The 25,899-nt window shown below is 43.7% G+C and overlaps 2 long non-coding RNA genes across 2 annotated transcripts; one reads left to right on the top strand and one right to left on the bottom strand.

The window, feature by feature from the left end:
- The first annotated feature begins 1,216 nt into the window (after window positions 1-1,216).
- On the top strand, window positions 1,217-7,476 carry LOC138740140 (uncharacterized). The gene is made up of 3 exons (XR_011342696.1): window positions 1,217-1,501; window positions 3,227-3,282; window positions 6,858-7,476. It is a non-coding gene; the product is annotated as an uncharacterized lncRNA (long non-coding RNA).
- Window positions 7,477-7,861: 385 nt separating this feature from the next.
- LOC138740139 (uncharacterized) lies at window positions 7,862-22,873 on the bottom strand. The gene is made up of 3 exons (XR_011342695.1): window positions 22,684-22,873; window positions 8,770-8,844; window positions 7,862-8,173 (listed from the first exon to the last, which is right to left on the bottom strand). It is a non-coding gene; the product is annotated as an uncharacterized lncRNA (long non-coding RNA).
- Between the last annotated feature and the right edge of the window lie 3,026 nt (window positions 22,874-25,899).

The following is a 25,899-nucleotide window of genomic DNA, read 5'->3' as shown; positions in this document are numbered from 1 at the left end:
TTCCTGACCTGGTGGGAGTTTGTTACTCAAGAGATGGCAATTATCCCTCAAGGATTCCGTTTAGCCGTCAACACAGACACAGGTGCTGAGTGCACTCCAAAACCCCTCTGAAGCTGAAATGAGACAAGTTCTTGTCTTGCTGGCTGCACTGTGGCTGGGAGCTCCAGGCAGTGAATATTTTGGATGATGGGGAGATGTAACTGATCCTCTTGGTCATATGTCGATGAGAATACATGTGGAGGTTTGTGGAAAAAGCACTTACCAATAAAAACACAATGCTGGAGAAATTCACCAGGTCAAATAGTGAACTTTATATAGCAAAGATAGATACATAACCAATATTTCAGCCCTAAACCCTTCATCAAGGTATGAGCAAATCACAGTATCTGCAGACTTTCATGTTTTACTCTTACCAGCTAAGTAATGACTCCATTACATTGCACCATTTTGGCTTTTTTTCATTTCATCCATTATTCATTGAGTCCTTTAACTATTTTTATGGTTCCAATGGTCTTACGAGAGTAAAAGTGGATAGTACAGTATCAGAAATAGGGGCATGGGAATCATTATATCTAATTAACCCACACCCATTTGATATGAGGAGATTCTGAGGGATAGGATCTACTAGCATTTGGACAGGCAAGGACCAATGCAAAGAAATTGGCATGGCTTTGTGCATGGGAGATCATGTCTCATAACTTTGAGAGAGTTTTTTAAAGAGATGGCCAAGAAAATTGCTGAGGGCAGGACAGGGCATTGGACATTTTATAGATATGGACTTCAGAAAGGCCTTAGACAAGATCCTGCATTGCAGATTGGTAAGGAAAATTAGCTCATATGGGATCATTCGTGATTTGGCCAATTGGATTCAAAACTGGTTAGGTGAAAGAATTAGAGAGTTATACTGTAGTGAAGGGTTGCTTTACTTGGCCTTTTCACACCACAGTGTAAAATGAAGATTCCTGGAAAATTTTCCCGGAACCCTCCAGTGAACCTACGGTGTGAAAAGGTCAGCCCGGGATTTTTAAATGGTTCTGAGGTCCTACCTCTTAGATACGGCTGCCGATCCAGATACTTTTCCCAGACCACCCACTCCCTTTAATGTGAAAAGGCAAACGGCCAAGCAGGGGAAGCCTTGTGACATCAGCACTTGCATGCTGCACCACATAGGTGATTAAAATTAAAAGATTCATACCTCCTGACAACAGCGGGCCATTTTGGCACATTGCAACAGCAGCACATTAACCATAATCCCTCACGTAGCTGGAACCACTCTGTATTTTCCAGAGTGATTCCAGCTGCGTGAAGGATTATGGGAAACAAAGTCGGCCATTCATCTCATATTGTACCACCATCACAATGTGCCAAAGCGACCCTGAAGCCCAGGGCTGGGGGGACAACCAACCAACCAACTGACAGATGACCGGAGGGGAGGAGGGAGAAAGTGACCAGGCAGGCAAGCAACCAACAGGCGAACAGGGGAAAACTTACTCTTACTCCCGTGAGTGTGTAATGCGTCATCGGTTGGGGGGGCGGGAGCCCTCATAAATTGCCGAGGAGGGCAAATTCCCAGGAATTTGCACCACAGTGTGAAAGGCCCTGGAGATCCTGCATTCCCAGAATTTCACTGGGTCCAAGTAGGGTCAGCACTCACCTGCTATGCAAAAAGGCCTACTGATTGAAGGCCTATGACTAGTTGTGGGCTGCAAAGGTCAGTGCTGGGTTAACTGTTCATGCCGTTGGGTTGCAGTCTACCCAGGTGGAACACGGGTTATCGTTTCTCTAGCTTGCATTTGGCCTCACCCAGAAGTGATGCAACAGGGAACTCAAGGTGGCTATTGCAGACAGAGCTCGGGAGCTCAACAAAGCAATTGTCTCTGTGCTAAGTGGCACTTTTATAGAGGAGGGTAGAGTGAGCACTGAATGCCATAGATGAAGTTGGAGGAGAATGTGAATTTCTGATTCACATAGAAGGGCAGTTTAGGACAGTGGTGAAGGAGGAGGTGTAGGGCACAGGTGTTGCATCTCGTTGTTGCAGGGGAAAGTGCTTGGAGATGGGGGAGGGATGGGTTGGGGGAGAAGATTAGAGCAGGGAGACAAGTAGAGAGAGGGTTCTGTGGAAATAGTTAGGAAGGGGACAATGTGACATTTAGTGTGATCATGTTGTAGCTGGTGAAAATGATGAAGAAGGTTCTGCTGAACCTAAAGTCTGTTATGGCTGCAAGTAGAGAAGAGCAGAAGTATCGGAATTGAAGGAAATGCAGGTGAGGGCTCCATCAACCACAGTGGAGGGGAAGCCTCATTTCTTGGGAAAGGACATTGCTGATGTCCTGGAGTGAAAGCCTCACCTCAACAATAGAAGCAGAAACTGAAAGAAAGGGATGGCATTATGAGAAGAGACATGGTTGGAGGAAGGGGAGAGAGGTGTCAAATAGACTTGAGGTAGAAATAGAAGTTAGTGCCAAAGTTGATAAAATTATCTCTCACCTTTGATGAAGCAGTGTGATGGATTTGTGCTAATATTAATCTTTATTTATATATATATGTAAATATATTTATATATATATAAATTTCTTAGTAAGGGACGTTATGGGCTGGTAAAACAGGGAGACGCTTACAGAGACACACAATTACACACACACAGAACCCTTTGAGATGGCAACTGGCAAATATTGGAGTCTGTCTGCAAATTCATTGTTTAGTGGAAGATGAAAACAAAACCATAAAAAATTAGAATTAAATAGTTCATTGAAAACTAAACTCACTGATGTTTGCTCAGCAAGGACATTTGGTCAAACAAAAGACTCTCTAGAATGAAAACTCAGAAACATTTGTTCAAACAAAGCTGTTTTTTTGCTGTGGCTTCTACAGACAATTCAGAACCATATCAACCTTGCTTTTGGAAGCGAAAAATTTCAAACAAAATCAGCAGTGAGGTCATGTCATGTGATTAAGAAAACTTCAAGGAGACATCTGTAATATTGCACTAGTTTTTAATCTGAGGTCAAAAATGCAGTGACAATCCTTGGACAAGGACAGTTGCTTGTGTTCTCCCTTGTGAAAAGGAGGAACACTGAAGCAGGGACTTTGAAGAAAATGGCCATTTTCAACTGTCTCTTGAGCAGAGAGAGGACAGTTGTGTCCAGTGTAACTTTTTGATTGAAAGAAAGCAAAATTAATCTTGCATTTGAAACATAACCATTTTTTTTTGTTCAACCCTTGCCAGGTTTTCAGATTAATCTTGGAAGAAAGCACAAGTTCTGAAGCCTCCATGCAAGAGAGGTAAATCATTTGTATGAAGAAACAATTCTCTGAAAATGACTCTACTGTGACAGTATATAGATATGTTTTTGGAAGATAAACTGAGGCATATTTCTTTTACAAAATGTAGGTCACATCAAACACTTTAAAACAGATCTAATTTAAAATACTGGAGCTCTGCTAATGCTAGACATGTCGGGGCCTCAGAGACTTTGCTAAAGCTTTGGAGTGTGCCCAAGAGACTTCACTAATGGATTGTTGTTTACAAAAAAGGCAACAGATGAAAGAGCTTGTCAGAGGCACAGACAGTCTGGAGGGGAACTTGCTTTTCTAGGAGGGTCACTTGCTGTTCTAGGAGAGTCATGTGGTTTTGCAAGCAGAGAGAGTCAAACAAGCTTTCTCTGAGAGAGAGAGAGAGAGAGAGAGAGAGAGGGGGAGAGAGAGAGAGAGAGAGAGAGAGAGAGAGAGAGATCAGTTCTACAGTCAGCAGCAGCAGCTGGAACTGGAACAGGACAAGCTGGCAAGCTTGTGGAAAAACCCATTTTGGAAGACGAGTTATGAGTGCTTAGTTCAGCCTGGTCACAGCCCTTGTGGTTCATGTAAGAGGAGAGGACTGGCTGTCTAATGTTTCACTTGGAATAAGGGAAACAAAAAGGCACTCTTTGGTGACCTGAAAGAAAGAGGTTATCATCTGGAAGACCCTGAAGGGGAAAATTTCTTCAGCAAGACACTGAAGTGGCTGATGGAAGTAAATCAGTTGTGGCTGTCCTAGAACAACAAATCTCTCTCTGAAAACCGACAAGAACTATCTTGAACGGTAACCATTTACCTTTCAAGCACCAAAGCCTAGTGAACTTTATAAATGTTAAATTCTGTGCACACCGTAAGAATTTTCTGTAACCAGTAAACTTGGAGGAATGAGAAGTGAGATTGAACTGTGAACCAAACAACTTTTCTGAACTTAAACACACATTACATATCCGTGCACTTAGAATTAGAAGGGGGTTAAGTTAGGTTAGTTAAGTCAATAGTGATAAGTTAAAGTGTGATTCTGCTTTCAAGTTTAAAGATAATTTAAAGCAACTTTTGTATAAGTAACCATTTGTCTTGGTGAATATATTTTGTTGCTGGGTTTTGGGGTCCTCTGGGTTCATAACACTAAGAATTTTGTGAGTTTTGAGGCCTCACACCTACTCCATAATTACTTTTGAACAACAATTTAAAGAATCTGAGTTTCAACACAAAACTGACTGAACTTTAAAAGTGGATTCTATTTTCTAATAGTTTCTAAACTCTAATGGTTTTGGGACCTGCCATGCACACACATACATTTGCGCAGAGTGGGGTTAAGTGAGAGTTAAGTTTAGAGCAGTGCTTCTCAACCTTTTTCTTTCCTCTCACATAGTACTTTAAATAATCCCTGTGCTATCGGTGCTCTGTGATTAGTAAGGGATTTATTAAGATGGTTGCCCATTCAGAGCCAGCTCTTCAGCGCTTGACGTCCTGCTTTGCGGAAACTGCCAAAATGTTTGGCCTGGAAGTCACCCTGAAGAAAACTGAGGTCCTCCATCAGCCAGCTCCCCACCATGACTACCAGCCCCCCCACATCTCCATCGGGCACACAAAACTCAAAACGGTCAACCAGTTTACCTATCTCGGCTGCACCATTTCATCAGATGCAAGGATCGACAATGAGATAGACAACAGACTCGCCAAGGCAAATAGCGCCTTTGGAAGACTACACAAAAGAGTCTGGAAAAACAACCAACTGAAAAACCTCACAAAGATAAGCGTATACAGAGCCGTTGTCATACCCACACTCCTGTTCGGCTCCGAATCATGGGTCCTCTACCGGCACCACCTACGGCTCCTAGAACGCTTCCACCAGCGTTGTCTCCGCTCCATCCTCAACATCCATTGGAGCGCTTACACCCCTAACGTCGAAGTACTCGAGATGGCAGAGGTCGACAGCATCGAGTCCACGCTGCTGAAGATCCAGCTGCGCTGGATGGGTCACGTCTCCAGAATGGAGGACCATCGCCTTCCCAAGATCGTGTTATATGGCGAGCTCTCCACTGGCCACCGTGACAGAGGTGCACCAAAGAAAAGGTACAAGGACTGCCTAAAGAAATCTCTTGGTGCCTGCCACATTGACCACCGCCAGTGGGCTGATAACGCCTCAAACCGTGCATCTTGGCGCCTCACAGTTTGGCGGGCAGCAACCTCCTTTGAAGAAGACCGCAGAGCCCACCTCACTGACAAAAGGCAAAGGAGGAAAAACCCAACACCCAACCCCAACCAACCAATTTTCCCTTGCAACCGCTGCAATCGTGTCTGCCTGTCCCGCATCGGACTTGTCAGCCACAAACGAGCCTGCAGCTGACGTGGACTTTTTACCCCCTCCATAAATCTTCGTCCGCGAAGCCAAGCCAAAGAAAAGAAAAAAAAATTAAGATGGTAAATGAGTGGGAAGGGAAGGTTGAGAATTACTGCTCTAGACAGAATTGTTACTGAAATAGTTTGCTTGAGAAGAATTACCATTGGTTCATTTCCTTTGAAACCATACACATAATGAGTCAATTAGGTACGATTAAAACAGTGGTTTTCAATCCTTTTCTTTCCACCCACATATCACTTTAAGCAATCCTTTGCTAATTACAGAGCACCTTTGGCCTAGGAAATACTTAAAGTGGTATGTAAGTGGAAAGAAAAAGGTTGAGAATCATTGGTTTAGAGTTAAGTAAAAAGTGTTATGTTATTAATAGTTATTAATAAAAATTATTGTTTTATCGATACCATTGTCCTGGTGAATTTCTATTGCTGCTGGTCTCATACGTAACAGCAGGCATTGTTGAGTTCTTGGAGAAGCCAAAACAACTAAAGATAATGGCATCCTCGCAAACGATCCTCCTCCTCATGTCCTACTTTCTCATTGTGCTTCAATATCCTCCATGTCCAAGACAGCAAGGTTAGCGTAGCAGTTGGCGCAACATTGTTACAGCGCCAGCGACCTAGGTTCAAATCCTGTGCTGTCTGTGAGGAGTTGATATGTTCTCACCATGTGTGTATGGTTTTCCTCCACAAGCTCCAATTTCCTCCCATTGTTCAAAATATATGGGGGTTGTCAGGTAATTGGGGAATTTGCGAGGCACAGGCTCATGGGCTGGAAGGGCCTGTTACTGTGCTACATGTCTAAATTTCAAAAGATGTCAATAATCATGTCGAATTCATCACACACCACTTCCTTCACCACAATTTCTCCTCTCAGAGTTAAATTTAAATTTTTTAATTTAGACATACACCACGGTAACAGGCCATTTCAGACAATGAGTCCATGCTGCCCAACTTACACCCAATTAATGTATACCCCGGTACATTTCAGAATGGTGGGAGGAAGCCTATAGAGCCTATCCAGAAAGGGAGGGTGTGAAGATACAGGTGAAGAAATCCAGCTTTAAATGCTGATTTCAAATCTGTACAAGAGTCAGTGGCATGCATATCAACTTTAATATTTAATTTGGATTCAGCCACCAAATAGCTTATTAGTATTGCTCCTATCATGAGGAATTAATCACTAATGTAATCTGTTATTGCAGACAAGAAAGAGAAGGCTATCGAGAATTAAACATGGGCAACAGAAAATCTGCCTGCAATACCATATCTTGCCTGAAGGGGGTGCTGGCAGCACATTTGCTGTGCAATGCCTCAGCACCCAACTCAACAGTGCCTGCGCCAGAATGGAAACACAAGAGACTGCAGATGGAATGGCGAAAAAGAACTAATGGTTGAAGGACATTAGGCAGGAGCTATGAATAGAGATTGAGTGTTGATATTTTTGGCCAAGACCTTTCTCCTGGAATGGAATTTGGTGTCAGATGCATGAATGGTGTGACCTGCCCAGAGTAGCCAACTCATTGAAAGTAGGGCCCCGATACTAGGAATATTGGCAACTAGGAGAAGACAACGACAGTGGCTCACATCCTTTCACTGAACTGGAAAGGTTTTTGCAGCATTGTCCAGAGCTTTCAGCTATCCATTGTAAAGAGAGTCCATGTATCGGAAGCCCAGTACATCAAAAGGTTTATCCCAAACCTGAGTTCTTGTTCTTCAACCACCCTCTTCCTTGGTCAGGTAAAGGCGTACTAGTGCCCTGAACACAATGAGAAATTTTATCATCGATGTCTGCCTTTACTGAGAGCTGGCTCTTGAAATACAGGAAATGGTCCATGCTTTCTAGAGTCTTACTGTCAATCATTATTGTCTAAGGTTAATTGTGTATAATGCAGTGCAGATGAAACCAAGAGAGAGAACAGAACAAAAATTGACAAAAGGCGTTGCTGGAAGGGGCTTATGGGAAAGTGAACAAAAGTGGGAGGACAAAAGGTAGTTTGAAGGAAAGAAAGGAGAACACAGGAAGTAAGGGTTACCTGAAATTGGAAAAGTCAGTATTCATACCATTGGATTGTAGACTAACCAGGCAGAATATAAGGTGTGGTTTTTGACTTTTGTTAGGGCTACATTTTATAGAACAATCATGTTGGCACTGTTGATAACAATTTCTTATATATTTCATAAAGTCATATATTTCAATTGCAACTCTTTCAGGAATATATTTATGCTGTCTCAACACCAATATTTGAACAGACCTCTACATTTTATGGCTCATTACTGGGTTTTTTTGTCACTTATAGATTTCTGTCAGTTTATACCTGATATGATCAAATCTCCACAGCTGATATTTCATCCTGTTCTATGTGCTGTTCAAATTTTTGTTCACTCTCTTCTTGACTTACTTAACACCACATTCATCCTCCACAGTTTTTACTGCAAGCTTGTCAAGCATCATTCTCTCATTCTTCTCCCACTTGTGTAGTACCTCTGGCTGAGTCAGATAGTTCTCAATCTTGATGTTCTATTGGAAGGCAAAATAAGCCTTTGGCCTGTATTCCCTCTATCGCAAAGACCAATTAATTCCAATCACATTGCATCTCACACCTCTGCAACCTGCATCCTGCCAGTAAACATCTAGCCTTGAATTGTAAGTGCTGTCTATAACAGACCCCGTCTTTCATCTTTTTAAATGTTACTTCATCCAAAATTCTTCTACATGTAATTAAACGTAGACAGTTGCCCCAATCCCACTGGTACGCATTGCCCCAATCCCACTGGTACGGATTGCCCCAATCCCATTGGTACGCATTGCCTCAATCCCACTGGTACGCGTTGCCCCAATCCCACTGGTACGCGTTGCCCCAATCCCACTGGTACGCATTGCCCCAATCCCACTGGTGCGCATTGCTCACTGACTCCTCACTTCTCCAATTTTAAATTATCATCCTTGTCATCATCTCTCTAACCTCTTCAAGGCCCACAACATCGAAGCTCTCCCCAGAATACACTGGCCTTCCCTTCCACTTCAATACTGGTAGCCAGGCCTTCAAAAGCCTAAGCACTCATGGCTCACTTTCCCCCACCAAGTTATTGAATTGCTCTCCAAATATACCCTACCTGACAAGGCATTGGGTCCCTCTCATCTTGTGAAGAGCCAAGTGTTATTTTCATTGTTGAAATCATTGTTGAGATCTGTAACGTTATTAACATCATAAAAAATGTAGTACTTTCGCTGCTAAAAAATATTAACAAGATATCAAATATCCTTGGGGATTTATATCTACATACAAGGGCAATCAGTGCATTCATGCAATCCAAGGAGATGGCTAATTAAATGCACTGTATTCAAATGAAACAGAAAATGAATTTTAAATTATTAGTAATTACAAATATATTTAGTCATGATCTTAAATGTGAAAAATGCAGTAAACTAAACTATACTTACTGGTTACATCACAGCCTGGTTTGGCAATTCAAGTGCTCAAGAACACAGAAGGCTTCAGAATGTAACAAACATAACCAGGCTCATCACAGGCTCCAACCTCCCATCGTCCGTTGTAGACATCTAATGTGAGGTGCTGCCTCATGAAGGCAGCCAACATTATAAAGCAGGGGGTGGAGGGGGGGGGGGTAACCTATAACCATGCGTGCGTCAGATGATGAGTTAGAAGTTGAATGGCAGGCCGTGCTGATTTTTTAGCATGGACTGGGAGGGTGGCAGTGTCGGTCCAGGACGGTGTCAGATTGAGAGAGCAGCAGCAGTGTCAGACAGGGGTGGGGGGGCCGGGGGGGGGTGGTGGCAGTATTGAACTGGGTTTGGTGGGGGGTAAGAGGCAGGTGCAGATTGGGGGGGTGGGGGTGTGACAATGGCACTGTACAGATAAATTTAGATCGCAAGCCAGATCCGGAGCCTGTGGCCTAGATACATTTAGATCGGATAAATTTGGATCACAGGCTGTATCCGGCCTGTTGACCATTGGTTGGATTTCCCTGTTATAAAGGATCTCCATCACACTGGTCACATTTTGCTACCTATGAGGAGAAACCTGAAAACTAGCACCTCTGGCTCAAGAAAACTTCCTTTCCAACACTCTCAGACTCTTGAACCTCCCCTCGATACACTAACCACAGACTGCTGCGACACCACATAAGGCCTGCCTGCATCACTTTTTGTGCTAGGGTTCCTCTGAATATTTATTATCTAACTATCATATGTATTTATTGTCATTTTTAATTTAATTTGATTAATTTACTCTTGTAGTTTTTCTTTACAAGTTTCAGTTTGGCTCCAGCAAGTAATAATTTCAGTGCATTGTACAATATGCACAAAACCAAACATCGTCAAATACTCAGAAGGTTAAACAGTATCTGCAGTTAAAGAAATATAGTCAACTTTTCAGGAAGAAGAGCTTTTAGTTAAAATATTTCATTTTAAATTAAATTAAAACACACTGAAGTGTTCATCTTTCTAGTTTCATTTTAGTTATTGTGTGTAGCGATGATCTCACTGGTCAGTTGTATTAAAGCTGGACCGGAGGTCATTTTAAATACTATTTAATGTTTCTACCTAAATAATTCTAGCCATATCCCTGACCCCTTTTTAATAATTTATTTTCTGTAAGATTGCAGCATTACATCACAAATATTGCTTTAAAATTATATTTTAATAAATAATAAATTAGTTCAAAATATAAGAGAAAGTAAGGTAGTGTTTGTAGGCCCTTTTACAATGAAGAAAAAGTGATTGTAAAGATAGAGATTCTCCATATTTACATCGCTTCACTTACTTCCATAAAACGTTGGAAGGCAGATTGACCTTGCTCCATCTTCCACCCGCCTAGGGAAGTACACTCAGAGGTGGAGTGAAGTTGCTCCACCTCCTGCATAAATGGCTCGCCTCTATAAGCAGTTCCAAACAAGAAGGCAAGATGATTGACGTCACGCTGTCATTCCCATTGCCCTGTTGCGCTGTCACAGAGCAGCCAGTGGAGCTGCCAGGCTGCACTCGTACATTCTGCCCCACTGCTCACCCTGCTCCCTCACGCTGCCCACTCCCTCACGCTGCCCACTCCCTCACGCCGCCCACTCCCTCATGCTGCCCCACTTCCTTAAGCCACTCCCTCTCATGCCACCAGCTCCTGATGGGGCTGTCAAGGCAATGGGGCTGTCAGGCAGCGGGGTGGCGGGTCTGTGCTACACATTCTGTCCCTTTGGCCCTGAGAAACCGACAGACTCTGCATAAAAGGGAAATTTTTTTTTTTAAAAACTTGTGCAGGTGAAAACGCGGCTTTTGTGCACAAAAACCCCTTGTAGTTCATTGTCCATTCAGAAATCTGATGGCAATGGGGAAGAAACTGACTTTGTGCTGCTGGGTGTTCGTCTTCAGGCTCCTGTACCTCCTTCCTGATAGTAGCATTGTGAAGAGGGCATGGCCTGGATGGTGGAGGTCTGCTTTCTTAAGACGTTGCCTCTTCATCCTTGATGAAGTGGAGACTGATGCCTGTGATGGAACTAGTCGAGTTCACAACTCTCTGTAGTTTTTTTCTTGTGCTGTGCATTGGCACCTCTATACCAGACAGTGGTGCAACCAGTCAGAATGCTCTCCACGGTACATCTCTATAAATTTACAAGATTTTGATGACATTTCAAATCTCCTCAAACTCCTCACTAATGATAGTTGCTGGTGAGCCATCTTCATGATCGCATTGACATGGAGGCCCCAGGATAAATTCCCAGAGATGTTGATTCCCATGAACTTGAAGCTCTTAGCCCTTTCCACTGCTGATCCCTCAATGTGGACTAGTTCATGATCTCCAGATATCCCCCTCCTGAAATCCACAATCAGCTCCTTGGCTTTGCTAATGTTGAATGCAAGGTTGTTGTTGTGACACCACTCAACTAGCTGATCTAGTTCCCTCCTGTGCACTACCTTATTGCCACCTAGGATTCAGCTGACGACCATGATGTCAACGGCAAATTCGTAGATGGCATTTGAATTGTGCCAGTCATGGGTGTATAGCAAGTAGAGCAGTGGGCTAAGCACACATCCTTTTGATGCGCCTGTGTTGATCGTCAATGAGGAGGAGACGTTGTTTCTGATTTGTACTGACTGTGGTCATCTGATGAGAAAGTTAAGGATCCAATTGCAGTGGCTCATGTTTTGGAGCTTGTTGTCTGGTGCTGAGGATATGATGGTCTTGAAAGCTGAGCTGTAATCAATGAAGAGTAGCCTGATGAACATGTTGCTGTTGACTAGGTGATCCAGAGCTAATATTTTTTTAAATTTAAAACACTTTTGGAGGAACTCATTGTGTTGAGCCACAGGTGGTGGGTTGATGGTGACTCGAGGCAAGGAAAGCAGGATGTGGGCTGCTGGCGACTACAGTCAACAGGCTCACACCAGGCTGCAAACTGCTGGAGACTAGTTCAAGACAAGCTGAAGGGGTACCAGGCATTGGAACCAGGATGCAAGAGGGTGCCAAGAGTGCTGAAAGTTTCCTGATCATGTCAAAGGTTTGGATCTGGAGCTCGGATTGCCAATGGTTTCTATTGAACCTTGTATGGCTTCAGAGGTTGTGGGAGCATTGAAGGTGAATCCATGGATACTCAGTGACTCTGGGGCAACTCTATTTTGCTTTGCTTTCTCTATAAGGGGATTTGGGCAATTTCTACTGGCCAATCTTTGTTTGCCTTCTGGTAGACTAAAGGAAATTTTGTGTAATATTACATTTTCACATGAAACTAAAAGAATCTTGAATCTTGAGCACCATCAGTGGGTTGTCAACATTTTGAGCCAAAACCTTCATCAGGACAAACAAATGCCTGAACACCACAGGCATGTTTGTATTTGAATTTATTGATGTCACTCATCCTTCAAGCAGCTACCTGGCAACTAAGCAAATAATCATCAATACCTTGCAGAATCAGAATCAGGATTTATTGTCATGAACAAGTCATGAAATTCGATGTTTTGATTCGGTATCATTGTGCAAACGTTCATATTATAACCATCTTATGACATTACTATAAAAAATATAATAATAACAATTATAGGGCACAAAAAGTAAGGCAGTGTCTTTGGTTCATTGATTATTCAGGAATCTGATGTCAGCAGGGAAGAAGCTGTCTTTGTGCCACTGAGTGCTCGTCTTTGGACTCTTGTATCTTTTTCCCTCATGATAGAAGAGTGAAAAGGGGGTGGTGGGGGTCTTTGAGGATAGAGGCTGCTTTTTTAAGACACTGCCTCATGTAGATGTCCTTGATGGAGTGAAATCTGGTGCCTGTGATGGCGCAGGCCAAGTTAACAACCCTTTAGAGTTCATTCTTGTCCTGAGAGTTGGTTCCTCCATACCAGGCAGTGATGCAACCAGTCAGAATATTTTCCAACTGCAGATGTTTTTGAGAGTCTTCAGTGACATACCAAATCTCTTCAGGCACCTCACAAAGTATAGCCACTAGTGATTGCATCAACGTGGAGGCTTTAGGACAGATCTTCAGAGATGTTAACACCCACAAATTTGAAGTTCTTGACCCTTTCCACTACTGAGCCCTTGATAAGGAATGAGTCGTGTGAAGTGAAGCTAGAACAAGAATTCTGTGCATGAAGCTGAAAATTTTTTTCCATGCTTTATAACATTAGTCCACTGAGTCAGCCTATCTGACCACCTGGGTCATACTTAGACCCTTGAATCTCTTTCCTCAATCAATTATGGGGTTAATACAAGAACAGTATGACATAAATTATAAATGCAAGATATGGATTGGTTCAGTATAATTTTTTTTACACTAATTATATTTTACCCCACAAAAGTTTACAGAGCAAAAGCCAAAATTTCAGAGATGTGTTTCAGATGTGGGACTGAGACAGGAACTTTTCTACATGCCACGTGAGCATGCGTGAAAGTGAGGATATTTTGGCAAGAAATCGCAGGTATTGGAACACATCAGCACCTGTCTGATAGCAACATTGTCGATAGCTCACTGGCTCTACACAAAGCCCTGAAACACCCGGACAGTAAAGATGCATTCATCAGGATGCTCTTTAATGACTACAGTTCGACATTTAACACCATCATCCCCTCAAAACTGATAAGCAAACACCAAGACCTGGGAATCAACAGGATAACAGGAGCGGTCTTCACGGGTGAACCAGAGTTATATCTATTAGGTAATATTATGGAAATAAGCAACAAATTGACCAAATATCAAATCTCATTTATAAAAATAGCACTGGCGGTAGCGAAAAAATGTATCGTGATCACTGGAAGTCCGACTCCCCTCTAGTTATAACACGATGGACTGTGGAAATGAATAGCTGTATACTATGGGAAAAAAAATCACGTGTAACTTAAAGAACAAATATGACACTTTTGTAAATGTCTGGCAGCCATACCTGGATCACATAGAGGCCCAGATACAGTAAAAACAAAAAAAGGGTATAAAGTTACTATTATATATACAAAAATGTAATTTCCTCAACTGCTCTCTATATACTTAAAATATATGTAAGCTCTGACAGTGAATGGATCTGTATGTATGGAAGGGAGGAAGGAAGTGATGGAGGGAAGGACTATTTTGTTGTGTTTGTGAGAAAAATGTGTAATATATTGTATATTTCAAATGTGACTATGTATAATTTTTGAAAAAATCAAAAATAAAATATTCAAAATAAATTTATGAAATTAATCTTCATGTAGCTCCATTTAATCACCTGTGGGTCATGCTCCTTGATACTTTTTTCAATAGCAATCAGGAAAATTTTGATAGTCTACACAACCAAGGTCTTTGGGAAGGTTCCAGATTTTAAAAAATGGTTTAGATCACATTATACCTAGGACAGTGAGAATGGTTCTTCTACATTAAGGATGTGGAAGTTATTAAGAAGGTGCTGGGAAATTTACCATGATATTGCATGGATTGTAAAATGTGTCTTATGAGGCAAGGTTATCCATATCTGAGGATGGCGTGCATGCTGTCTTCAAGAGAGTGAATCCGAGGAAAGCATCCAGCCAGGATGGAATAACTGGCTGAGTATTAAAAAACTATGCTGTCCAACGAACCAATGTATTGACAGATATCTTCAATATCTCACTCTAGCAGGGTGTGGTACCCACCTGTTTCAAACAGTTGTCAATCATACCAGTGCCTAAGAAGAGTGCACCAACCTGCCTTAATGACTATCGGCCAGTAGCATTTACATCAACAGCGATGAAGTGTTTCGAAAGGCTGTTGTTGGCACATATCAGCTCCTGTCTGAGCGGTGACATAGATACATTCAATTGCCTATCATAGCAACAGGTCTATGGTGGATGCCATCTCACTGGCTCTACACATAGCTCTCGAATACCTGGACAGTAAAGATTCATTCATCATTCATTCATTCATTCATTCATTCATTCATTCATTCATTCATTCATCAGGATGCTCTTTACTGCATTTCAGCATTTAATACCATAATTCCCTCAAAACTGATCAGCAAACTCCAAAACCTGGGAATCAACACACCACTGTGAAATTGGATCATGGATTTCCTCACCTCCAGGAACTTAATAGAGGTGAACAGCCAGCACCTCTTTTCAGGGGTGAAAACAGCAAATACCAGCTCATATCTGTACAAGGTGAGGGGAGGAAAGTCTAGGGGAGATTTCACAGAATTTTATATATATATATTAGATACACATACACATAGAGTACTGGGTTCCTAGAATGCATTCGCCAGAGGGGTTGGTGGAGGCTGGTACAATAAGGACATTTAAAACACCATCCAAACGGTATGCTCTACTACAATCATTCTCAACCTTTTTTTTTCCACTCACATACCACTTTAAGTAATCCCTATGCCATCGGTGCTCTGTGATTAGTAAATGGATTGCCTAAGGTAGTATGTGAATGGCAAGGGAAGGTTGAGAATCACTGCTCTAGACCCAATTGTTACTGAAATATTTTGCTTGAGAAAAATTGTCATTGGCCCATTTCCTTTGGAGTTATGAAACTGTGCACATAACGAGTCATTTAGGTACGATTACAACAGTGGTTTCAACCTTTTTCTTTCCACCTACATATCATCTTAACCAATCCTTTACTAATCACAGAGATATGCTGAAAAAAAATGGCATAGGGAATTCTTAAAGTGGTATGTGAGTGAAAGAAAAAGGTTGAGAACCACTGCTATACTAGGTAATATCAACTGCAAACTCATGCACATGACATGTATTACTTTCTGAATCATTCATTTACGTGGTAATATATTACATGAATGCCTTCAGGAATGTGATTATTATTTCTGGTAATGCTGTACTGAACTGAAATTTTTTAGATATCAGATATGGAATTTCTGCCCATCCATTACTCGCCTTGATTGAATAATGTGCATGGCTATTTCTGTGGTGAAGTCCAACTTGAAGCCAGATCAGATAAGGGCAGTCATTTTCTTCCCTGAAGGCAGCAGAGAACCATGTGGGTTTTTAACTAGAGCAGCTGTATTCCTATTACAGGTGTTAGATATTCATTGCTGAATAAATTAATTTAAATTCCCTGGCTTCCGTGATAGGGTCTGATTCTATATTTTGAGATCATGGCTTCTTGAGTATTAGTTGAATAACATCACCACCATATGCTTCCAGACCCATTCCAACATCAATCATCCCCATTGATTCATGGGATTCATCACATGTGCACTTATTTGCTCCATCTAGCCAAAATTGAAATAATCACAATGTTCTGCTTTTCCTTGGCTAACTAAATGCAAATAAGGTGTTACCTTGTAGTCTGCTTGATTTGTGAAGTGCAGTACTGTGTCATTTTCATCTGTCAGTTACTGATACAAAACTTTAAGCTCTTACAATTAGATGAGGTGGAATCATTTTCAGGAGTTAACAAGAAAAGGCTTGGAGATCTTGTTCTGGAAAATCAGAATTGTGCAATGAACGCCAAACAAAAGTTTGCTCCTTTTACCCTCCCAGTAGTTTGCATTTATGACCTGAAATGTCTCATGATACAAGAAACGATCAGAGAAGGTAAATGGAGGTAAAAGGCAGTGGCTGCAGGACAGGTGACAAATAATTCAAAGAGGTCTTGATTGAGTGAAGAGTTGGATATGTTTGGGGGGAAAAAACAGGGCTGAAGGCACACCAATCAATCATGGAGTAAAGGTCAGAGTTGGGTAGGTCAGGGTACTGGGTAGATTGGGTCTCCAGAGGAGGTGATACAGATTGGGGAGTAAAGAAGACAATTTTTTAGAGATTTGCTCAAGAAGGATGAGCAGGGCAAGCAGTGTCTTTTATGGCCTTTGCTACATAAAGGACACTGCTTGACCTGATGAGATTCTCCAGCGTTCTGTGTTTCTACTTCAACCCTGGTGCCTACAGAATTTTTGTGATTTACTTTGGAGTCATTTCAAGATCAGGACTCAAGGTCAGTCAGCAGGGAAAAGGGCTTTAAGGACTAAGTCAAGCTTGATGTTCAATGTCAGGTTGAACAACTTGTCATCTGTTTGAACCATAGTATTGACTTTTATGTCTAATTGAAAATGTCTGGAAGGAATGTCCAAACAGATTTTGTGCTTCACAGGTCAAAGACCTACAATTGCCAGTTTTCTGCCCAGAAGATGCAAGAGGCCATTTTACTCATAACCACCTTCACATGATTAAGTAAAAGCACAATGCTGAAGAAACTCAGCAGGTCAAACAGTCTGCTGCAGGCTCGCTGGTGGCTGGCAAGGCCAAGACAGGGCAGGCATGCCCAGCCGTAGCGGCCGCAAGGGAAATTCTGTTCTGGGTTTAGCGCTACTCTGTCGCAGTTCTTCCTCCATCTCCTTTTGTCCTCAAGGCCAGCCCTGCGTTTGTTCTTGAAGGAGGAGACAGACTGGTGAATGGTGTGTTGCCAGGCCATGCGATCAAAGGCTAGAGGAGACCACTTACAATGGTCAATGTGACAGGCACCAAGGAATTTCATCAGAAAGTCCTTGCTTCTCTTTTTCAGAGCCCTTCTGCCACAGTGGCCAGTGGAAAGTTAACCATACAGCACAATCTTGAACAGGTGATGATTCTACATCCCAGAGATGTGCAATGCCCAGCGTAGCTGCGTCTTCAACAGCATGGTCTCGATGCTGGTAACCTCTGCCTGTTCAAGGACTTCAGTGTTGGTGATTAAGTCACTCCAGTGGAAGTTGAGGATGGTGTTCAGGCAGTGTTGATGGAAGCGCTCAAGGAGTTCTCAAGGACAGTAGGTGACCCACGACTCGGAGCCGTACAGGCAGTCAATACAACGGCTCTCTATGCATTGATCTTTGCATCTTTCTTCAGATGTTTGTTGTTCCAGACTCTTTTGAACAACCTGCCAAGCACGCTGTTGGCCTTTGCCATTCTACTGTCAACCTCCTTATCGATCATGACATATGACGAGATGGTGCACCCCAGCTGGCTGAACTGGTGGACTGTCTTCAGCTCAGTCTCACCAAGGGTATTGCAGGGAGGGTGGTATTCTTCCTGAAGTGCGGGCTGATGGAGAACTTCTGTCTTCTTCAAGCTCCAAAGAGATCGGCAGCTTTCGCAAAGCAGGATGTTATACATGGCAAGGCTGTCTCTGTATGGGGAACAAGGGCAGCATCTTCGGTGAAAAGTAGCTCTCAAATGAATTGCTCCAATGTCTTGGTGTGTAGTCACCTCAGGATGAACTGGCTGCATCAGTGCGGTATCAGATGTAGACACTGTCCTCGTCATCAAAGTCTTCTGTGGTCCTTTGGAGCATCGTGCTGAAGATGATGGTGAAGACAGTCTTCTGCTGTATTTTATATAACAAAGATACATTACCAATGGTTCAGACATGAGCCCTTCATCGAGGTACATGAATGATGAAGGGCTCAAGTCTGAAATGCTGGTTATGTATCTTTATCTTTGCTATTTCTTTTTTGGCTTGGCTTCGCGGACGAAGATTTATGGAGGGGTAATGTCCACGTCAGCTGCAGGATCGTTTGTGGCTGACAAGTCCGATGCAGGACAGGCAGACACGGTTACAGCGGTTGCAAGGGAAAATTGGTTGGTTGGGGTTGGGTGTTGGGTTTTTCCTCCTTTGTCTTTTGTCAGTGAGGTGGGCTCTGCAGTCTTCTTCAAAGGAGGTTGCTGCCCGCCGATCTGTGAGGCGCCAAGATGCACGGTTTGAGGCGATATCAGCCCACTGGCGGTGGTCAATGTGGCAGGCACCAAGAGATTTCTTTAGGCAGTCCTTGTACCTCTTCTTTGGTGCACCTCTGTCTCAGTGGCCAGTGGAGAGCTCGCCATAGAACACGATCTTGGGAAGGCGATGGCCCTCCATTCTGGAGACGTGACCTGCCCAGCGCAGTTGGATCTTCAGCAGCGTAGATTCGATGTTGTCGGCCTCCGTCATCTCGAGTACTTCGATGAAGTCGCTCCAATGAATGTTGAGGATGGAGCAGAGACAACGCTGGTGGAAGCGTTCTAGGAGCCGTAGGTGATGCCGATAGAGGACCCATGATTCGAAGCCGAACAGGAGTGTAGGTATGACAACGGCTCTGTATACGCTAATCTTTGTGAGGTTTTTCAGTTAGTTGTTTTTCCAGACTCTTTTGTGTAGTCTTCCAAAGGCACTATTTGCCTTGGCGAGTCTGTTGTCTATCTCATTGTCGATCCTTGCATCCGATGAAATGGTGCAGCTGAAATAGGTAAACTGGTTGACCGTTTTGAGTTTTGTGTGCCCGATGGAGATGTGGGGGGGCTGGTAGTCATGGTGGGGAGATGGCTGATTGAGGACCTCCGTTTCCTTCAGGCTGACTTCCAGGCCAAACATTTTGGCAGTTTCCGCAAAACAGGACGTCAAGCGCTGAAGAGCTGGCTCTGAATGGGCAACTAAAGCGGCATCGTCTGCAAAGAGTAGTTCACGGACAAGTTTCTCTTATGTCTTGGTGTGAGCTTGCAGACGCCTCAGATTGAAGAGACTGCCATCCATGCAGTACCGGATGTAAACAGTGTCTTCATTGTTGATGTCTTTCATGGCTTGTTTCAGCATCATGCTGAAGAAGATTGAAAAGAGGGTTGGTGCGAGAACGCAGCACTGCTTCACACCATTGTTAATGGAGAAGGGTTCAGAGAGCTCATTGCTGTATCTGACCTGACCTTGTTGGTTTTCGTGCAGTTGGATAACCATGTTGAGGAACGTTGGGGGGCATCCGAGGCGCTCTAGTATTTGCCAAAGCCCTTTCCTGCTCACGGTGTCGAAAGCTTTGGTGAGGTCAACAAAGGTGATGTAGAGTCCTTTGTTTTGTTCTCTGCACATTTCTTGGAGCTGTCTGAGGGCAAAGATCATGTCAGTAGTTCCTCTGTTTGCATGAAAGCCACACTGTGATTCTGGGAGAACATTTTCGGCGACACTAGGTATTATTCTATTTAGGAGAATCCTAGCGAAGATTTTGCCTGCAATGGAGAGCAGCATGATTCCCCTGTAGTTTGAGCAGTCTGATTTCTTGCCTTTGTTTTTGTACAGGGTGATGATGATGGCATCACGAAGGTCCTGAGGCAGCTTTCCTTGGTCCCAGCAGAGCTCGAAAAACTCATGCAGTTTGGCATGCAGAGTTTTGCTGCCAGCCTTCCAGACCTCTGGGGAGGATTCCATCCATACCTGCTTCTTTCCCACTTTTCAGTTGTTCAATTGCCTTATATGTCTCTTCCCGAGTGAGGACCTCATCCAGCTCTAGCCTTAAGGGCTGTTGAGGGAGCTGGAGCAGGGCGGATTCTTGGACAGAGCAGTTGGCACTGAAAAGAGATTGGAAGTGTTCTGACCATCGGTTGAGGATGGAGATCTTGTCACTGAGGAGTACTTTGCCGTCTGAGCTGCGCAGCAGGCTTTGGACTTGAGGTGAGGGGCCGTACACAGCCTTTAGAGCCTCGTAAAAACCCCTGAAGTCCCCAATGTCCGTGCTGAGCTGGGTTCATTCGGCGAGGCTAGTCCACCACTCATTTTGGATCTCCCGGAGTTTGCGCTGAAGATGGCTGCATACGCGATGAAGACTCGTTTCTTCTCTGGCCAGGAAGGGTTTGCAAGGTGAGCCTGGTGGGCAGATCGCTTCTTAACCAGCAGCTCCTGGATTTCCTGGTTGTTTTCGTCGAACCAGTCCTTGTTTTTCCTGGAGGAGAAGTCCAGTACCTCTTCAGTGGATTGCAGTATGGCAGTCTTCAGCTGATCCCAGAGGGTTTCAGGGGGCAAGTCCGTGAGGCGGATTGCATCCTCGAGCTTTGCTTTGAGATTTGCCTGGAAGTTTCCTCTCACTTCGTCTGATTGCAAGTTTCCAACATTGAACCTCTTTCTGGGGGCTTTACTGTTCCTGGACTTTGGCTTGAAGTGAAGGTTGAGCTTGCAGCGAACCAGCCGGTGGTCAGTGTGGCATTCCGCGCTGGGCATGACCCTGGTGTGGAGCACATCTCGTTTGTCTCTTTCTCGCACCAGGACGTAGTCCAGGAGGTGCCAGTGTTTGTATCGGGGATGCATCCAGGTAGTCTTCAGGCTGTCCCTCTGCTGAAAAAGGGTGTTTGTAATGACAAGCCGCTGTTCTGCGCAGAGCTCCAACAGGAGGCACCCGTTGTCGTTGCACTTGCCGACACCATGCTTGCCCAGGATTCCTGGCCAGGTTTCCGAGTCTTTGCCGACGTGAGCGTTGAAGTCGCCCAGGATGACAACCTTGTCGGCTGTAGGGGTGTGTTGAATGAGGTTGCGCAGATCAGTGTAGAACTTGTCCTTTTCTGCTGGTTCTGCCTGGAGGGTTGGAGCATAGACACTGATGAGGGTGATGCGACGCTTGTTTTGAAGGGGGAGTCGCATGGACATGATCTGGTCCGAGTGGCCTGTCGGGAGGTTTTCGAGTTTGGAGGCAATGGAGTTCTTGACCATGAAGCCTACACCAGATAGGCGTCGTTCATCCATAGGCTTGCCAGACCAGTAGAGTGTGTAGCCCGCGCCGCGTTCTTGGAGGCTGCCTACATCTGCAAGGCGGACTTCACTGAGAGCGGCTATGTCGATGTCAAGTCTGAGGAGTTCATGTGCGATGAGGGCAGACCGACGTTCAGGTCGGTGGCTGTCAGCCTTGTCTAGCATGGTTCTGATGTTCCAGCATGCTAGCTTGAGTTTGTAAGCATCTTTTGAGGGGGAGGACGTGGAGGGGGAGGACGTGGACCTGTCCTCGGGCCTGCGCAAAGGAGCTTTTAGGTGGAGTGCAGTGTGCACAGTACTGGCCCCATCCTTTACACCCATGGTTCGTGTGCCGTGGCCAAGCAAGCTGGGACGTGGCAGCGAGGTCCTTGGGTCGTAGGTTTTATAACGGAGTGGCTATATAAAGCTGAGTTTCTACAACATTGTGTTTTTAATTTAAAAACGTGAAGGTTTGAAAGATTTTTCTTTGCTATGATGTCAACACTAATTTAAGAAAGTCAAGAATTCAAGTTTGGAACGAGACGGGATTTTCATTTGTTCAGGATGAGAAGGGGGACATTCCTGTGCCAGCTTTCTGAGCTGCTCTCATTTTCCTGTCATTTTTACTTCGGCTTTACTGCCTGTCTTTTAAAAAATTATGTTTGATATTTTTCCACTGGTTTTTAATGATGTTTCTGATTTTTAAACATTTTTTGCATGTTGTACTGTATTGGACTTTTTTTTAAAAAACAGGATATTTGGAACATTCAGTTTAAATGCTAATTTGCAAGCAAAATTCTGTGTTAGCATTGAGGTGAAAGGTGACAACTACAAAGGCTGCAGACAATAAACAATTCATTAGTTGCCTTAGTTACTGATTAACACATCACACCCACTCCCTTGGGAAATTCTTAGCCCTCAGCACTTGGCAAGGTTATGTAAACAAGAAGATAAAAATAGGAACAAGAAATACAAATTTAGAGCCATCCCGTCTATTACCCTCATGGGTTATGACTCACACACCTTTGTAAAGTGAAAGCCTTGAACATCACACAGTATAAATATAGCCCCTTTTCTCGAGAGAAATAAAGAGATTCTTCGTCTCACTGCACTTACCTCCATAAAAGTCCGAAGGCGGGGGAGGGAGGTGAAGGAAGGAGGGGAGAAAATGACACTGCGTATATTCAAGAGGGAAATGTTTGTGTGTATTTTGGTCAGTACGGTTCATAGTGTGAAAAATAATTTTGTTTTTAAAAAAGGTCCGAAGGCAGATAGACTGCTGCTCCAGCTTCCATCTTCCTGGGGGGGGGGGCGGTGGTGGTACACTTAAAGGCGGAGTATAGTCACTCCACCTCCTCCTCCATAAAATGAATGCCACTGAAAGTGGCTGCAAAGGGAAGGGCTGGTGATGTCACGATGATGTCATCAGCCCGCGACCCAAGCTTGATTTTTTTTATATAAGTGAAAACACAATGTTGGAGAAACTCAGCAAGCCAAAAAGTATTTAAAAAAACGCACAATGCCTCGGGCCTGAGCCCTTCGTCAGGAATCAGGAAAAATGGGTAGATGGTGGAGCAATGAGAGACTGTTACAAAAATCCTACTACGAAAAAAGGAGGAGAACCTGTTCAGGTAAGCATCCCTCGAAGAGAGTGGAGCAGCTGAATAGAGCAGTTGAATGGAATTAAACATGAAAATCTGCACCCCAGCATCTGTAGATCGACCCTGAGCCAATGTTTGATCTGCAAATTCCTTTCAAACTTATGTCCGAGCTTTCTCCCAAGCCAACATCTTCAGCAATTTTCCCAAACACTGGCGTCACTAGGGGAGGTGCGGACCACACCAGGTGACACCATCCAAGGGCCATTACAAGCACTTGCTGTTGTTTTCGTTGCTATTGGTATTTTTATAGTCACTGATTTTGTCAAACTTTCTGATATTTTACCTACAATATTGTGATCATTAATAATTATGAACCTATATCAATACCTTTTTTAAAGAATGAAGTAGTAATTAAAGAAAAAGGAGAAAAATCAAAATAGCTTCTAATAATGTTGTAACTAACAATGTAATTCAATGTAGAAAGATTTTATAAAACAATTTTGCTGTTAGTATTCATATAATCCAAAAAATTTAAGCAATTTACAACTATATTTATCAAATATTATTCTAAATTTTAATAACTATATTTCTTTCTTTGGCTTGGCTTCGCGGACGAAGATTTATGTCCACGTCAGCTGCAGGCTCGTTTGCGGCTGACAAGTCCGATGCGGGACAGGCAGACACGGTTGCAGCGGTTGCAAGGGAAAATTGGTTGGTTGGGGTTGGGTGTTGGGTTTTTCCTCCTTTGTCTTTTGTCAGTGAGGTGGGCTCTGCGGTCTTCTTCAAAGGAGGTTGCTGCCCGCCGAACTGTGAGGCACCAAGATGCACGGTTTGAGGCGATATCAGCCCACTGGCGGTGGTCAATGTGGCAGGCACCAAGAGATTTCTTCAGGCAGTCCTTGTACCTCTTCTTTGGTGCACCTCTGTCTCGGTGGCCAGTGGAGAGCTCGCCATATAACATGATCTTGGGAAGGCGATGGTCCTCCATTCTGGAGACGTGACCTACCCAGCGCAGTTGGATCTTCAGCAGCGTGGAATCGATGCTATATAATATACAACATAACTATATATTAGATAGACATTTAGTCTGTGTACATGATATTGTAAGTTAAAGGTGTAATTTTAATTTTGCTAGTTGTTTATCTCACTACTATTGCCATTACATTCAGTGATGTACGGGAATTACAATTAATGAATAATGTTAGTTCAAAAACATTACTAAGGATTCTGTATGGTCTGGTATGGGAGGAGGTCCATGGGGGATGGGGAGAGGTGACGCCATGAGTTACCTCACTGGGTGACACCAACCCTAGTGATGCCACTGGTCCCAAATGTCATCAATCTGTTCCAGTGAGCCAACCAAGCTGTCCATCACTAGGCTCCAGTAAGAGACATTCTTACCTGAGCTATGTCATGGGATCAGATTACCAGGCAAAGAGAAAGAAAAATCCAAGAGAGACTTCTGAGCAAAAAACAAATTGCTTGAGGAACTCAAAGTTCAAAGGTTCCTTTTTTCTCATGTAATAATAATACATTAAAAATATAATATACATGATATATATCAACTTTTGTCTGCCATAAAGCAAACAGAGTCGCCATGAGAATTGCCCGGTGCCCCTACAACTGGAGAAAGAGAAGAAAAAGAAAATCCCTTCAGAGACATTAGGTGTCCATGGATTCAACTCCAGCACTCCCGCAACACCTGCAGCAACACAAGGCCATTTCATGCGAGGCCTCCGCCTAGAGGCCGGCTACAAGCGCAAAGGGAAAACATAAACTTACCTTTCATGGAGCAGCCCTAAAAGGCTGTTTCTGTGCCACATCCATGTTGAGCGGCGCCTCGTAGCGCCCTCCGGAGCCAATGGAGGCAGGAGACTGGTGCCTTAGCGCCACCCGTCATAAATATGTGGCAGAACAATAGGCATCTTCTCTACCCATAAGCCCCCACACTGCTCTGTGTTGCCCAGAACACTTCCAGCTGCATGGGGGATTATGGGGTAGGGAAGACAGTCATTGCTCTGCCACATTTTGAGCTGCAAAAAGTGAACCCGAAGGCCAAAGTGGCCCAGTGAGGATGTCACAGCCCACACCAGCCGCTCCCTAACGGCTCCTGCCAGCCCCCGCTGCCTTGCCTTGAGGGGTTCGTGGAGGGAGAGGGGTGAATGGGCAGATGGGTTGTGGTCTGACGGTGTCATCAGCCATTCCTTAACCAGCTGCTTGCAGCAGTTGTACATTTAGGGCAGACGGCGGAGCGCAGCGCTCCACCAATTATCCTTCCCTGAGAAGGGTTGGATTCGGTGCCTCGAAGCCAAACATGGCGCATTCAGAAAGGTAAGTCTCTAGGAGTAAGGGAAAGAATCTCCACCTTTCGAGTCGGGCATTTTCCTTGCTTGAAAGGGCCTACAGACTCCAGTTCAAACAATTGACAACCTCAGCTCCTGATCCAAGTGAAACATGAAAGTCTGTAGATGTTGTGATTGTAGTAAAAAGACACAGAAATGCTAAAGGAACTTAGCTGGTCTCAGCCACGCTTCGGTTTCAGCCAGTCTTGAGTCTCTTTATTCTTATGCTTTCCTCTTCTGTGCTTATTCCATGAAGAAGGGATCAGGCCTGAAACGTCAGTAATATATCTTTTTCTTCTATGGAACCTCTAATCATATCCAATTAAAAACTTTTGTTGGTCTTGACTCGTACCCCCAGAGTCAGTCTCTTTATTCTAATGCCTTCATTT

This window comes from Narcine bancroftii, chromosome 7 (assembly GCF_036971445.1).
Source record: "Narcine bancroftii isolate sNarBan1 chromosome 7, sNarBan1.hap1, whole genome shotgun sequence".
NCBI classification, from domain to species: domain Eukaryota; kingdom Metazoa; phylum Chordata; class Chondrichthyes; order Torpediniformes; family Narcinidae; genus Narcine; species Narcine bancroftii.
The sequence above is the reverse complement of the archived record's forward strand: the minus strand, read 5'-3'. Positions and strand labels throughout refer to the sequence as shown.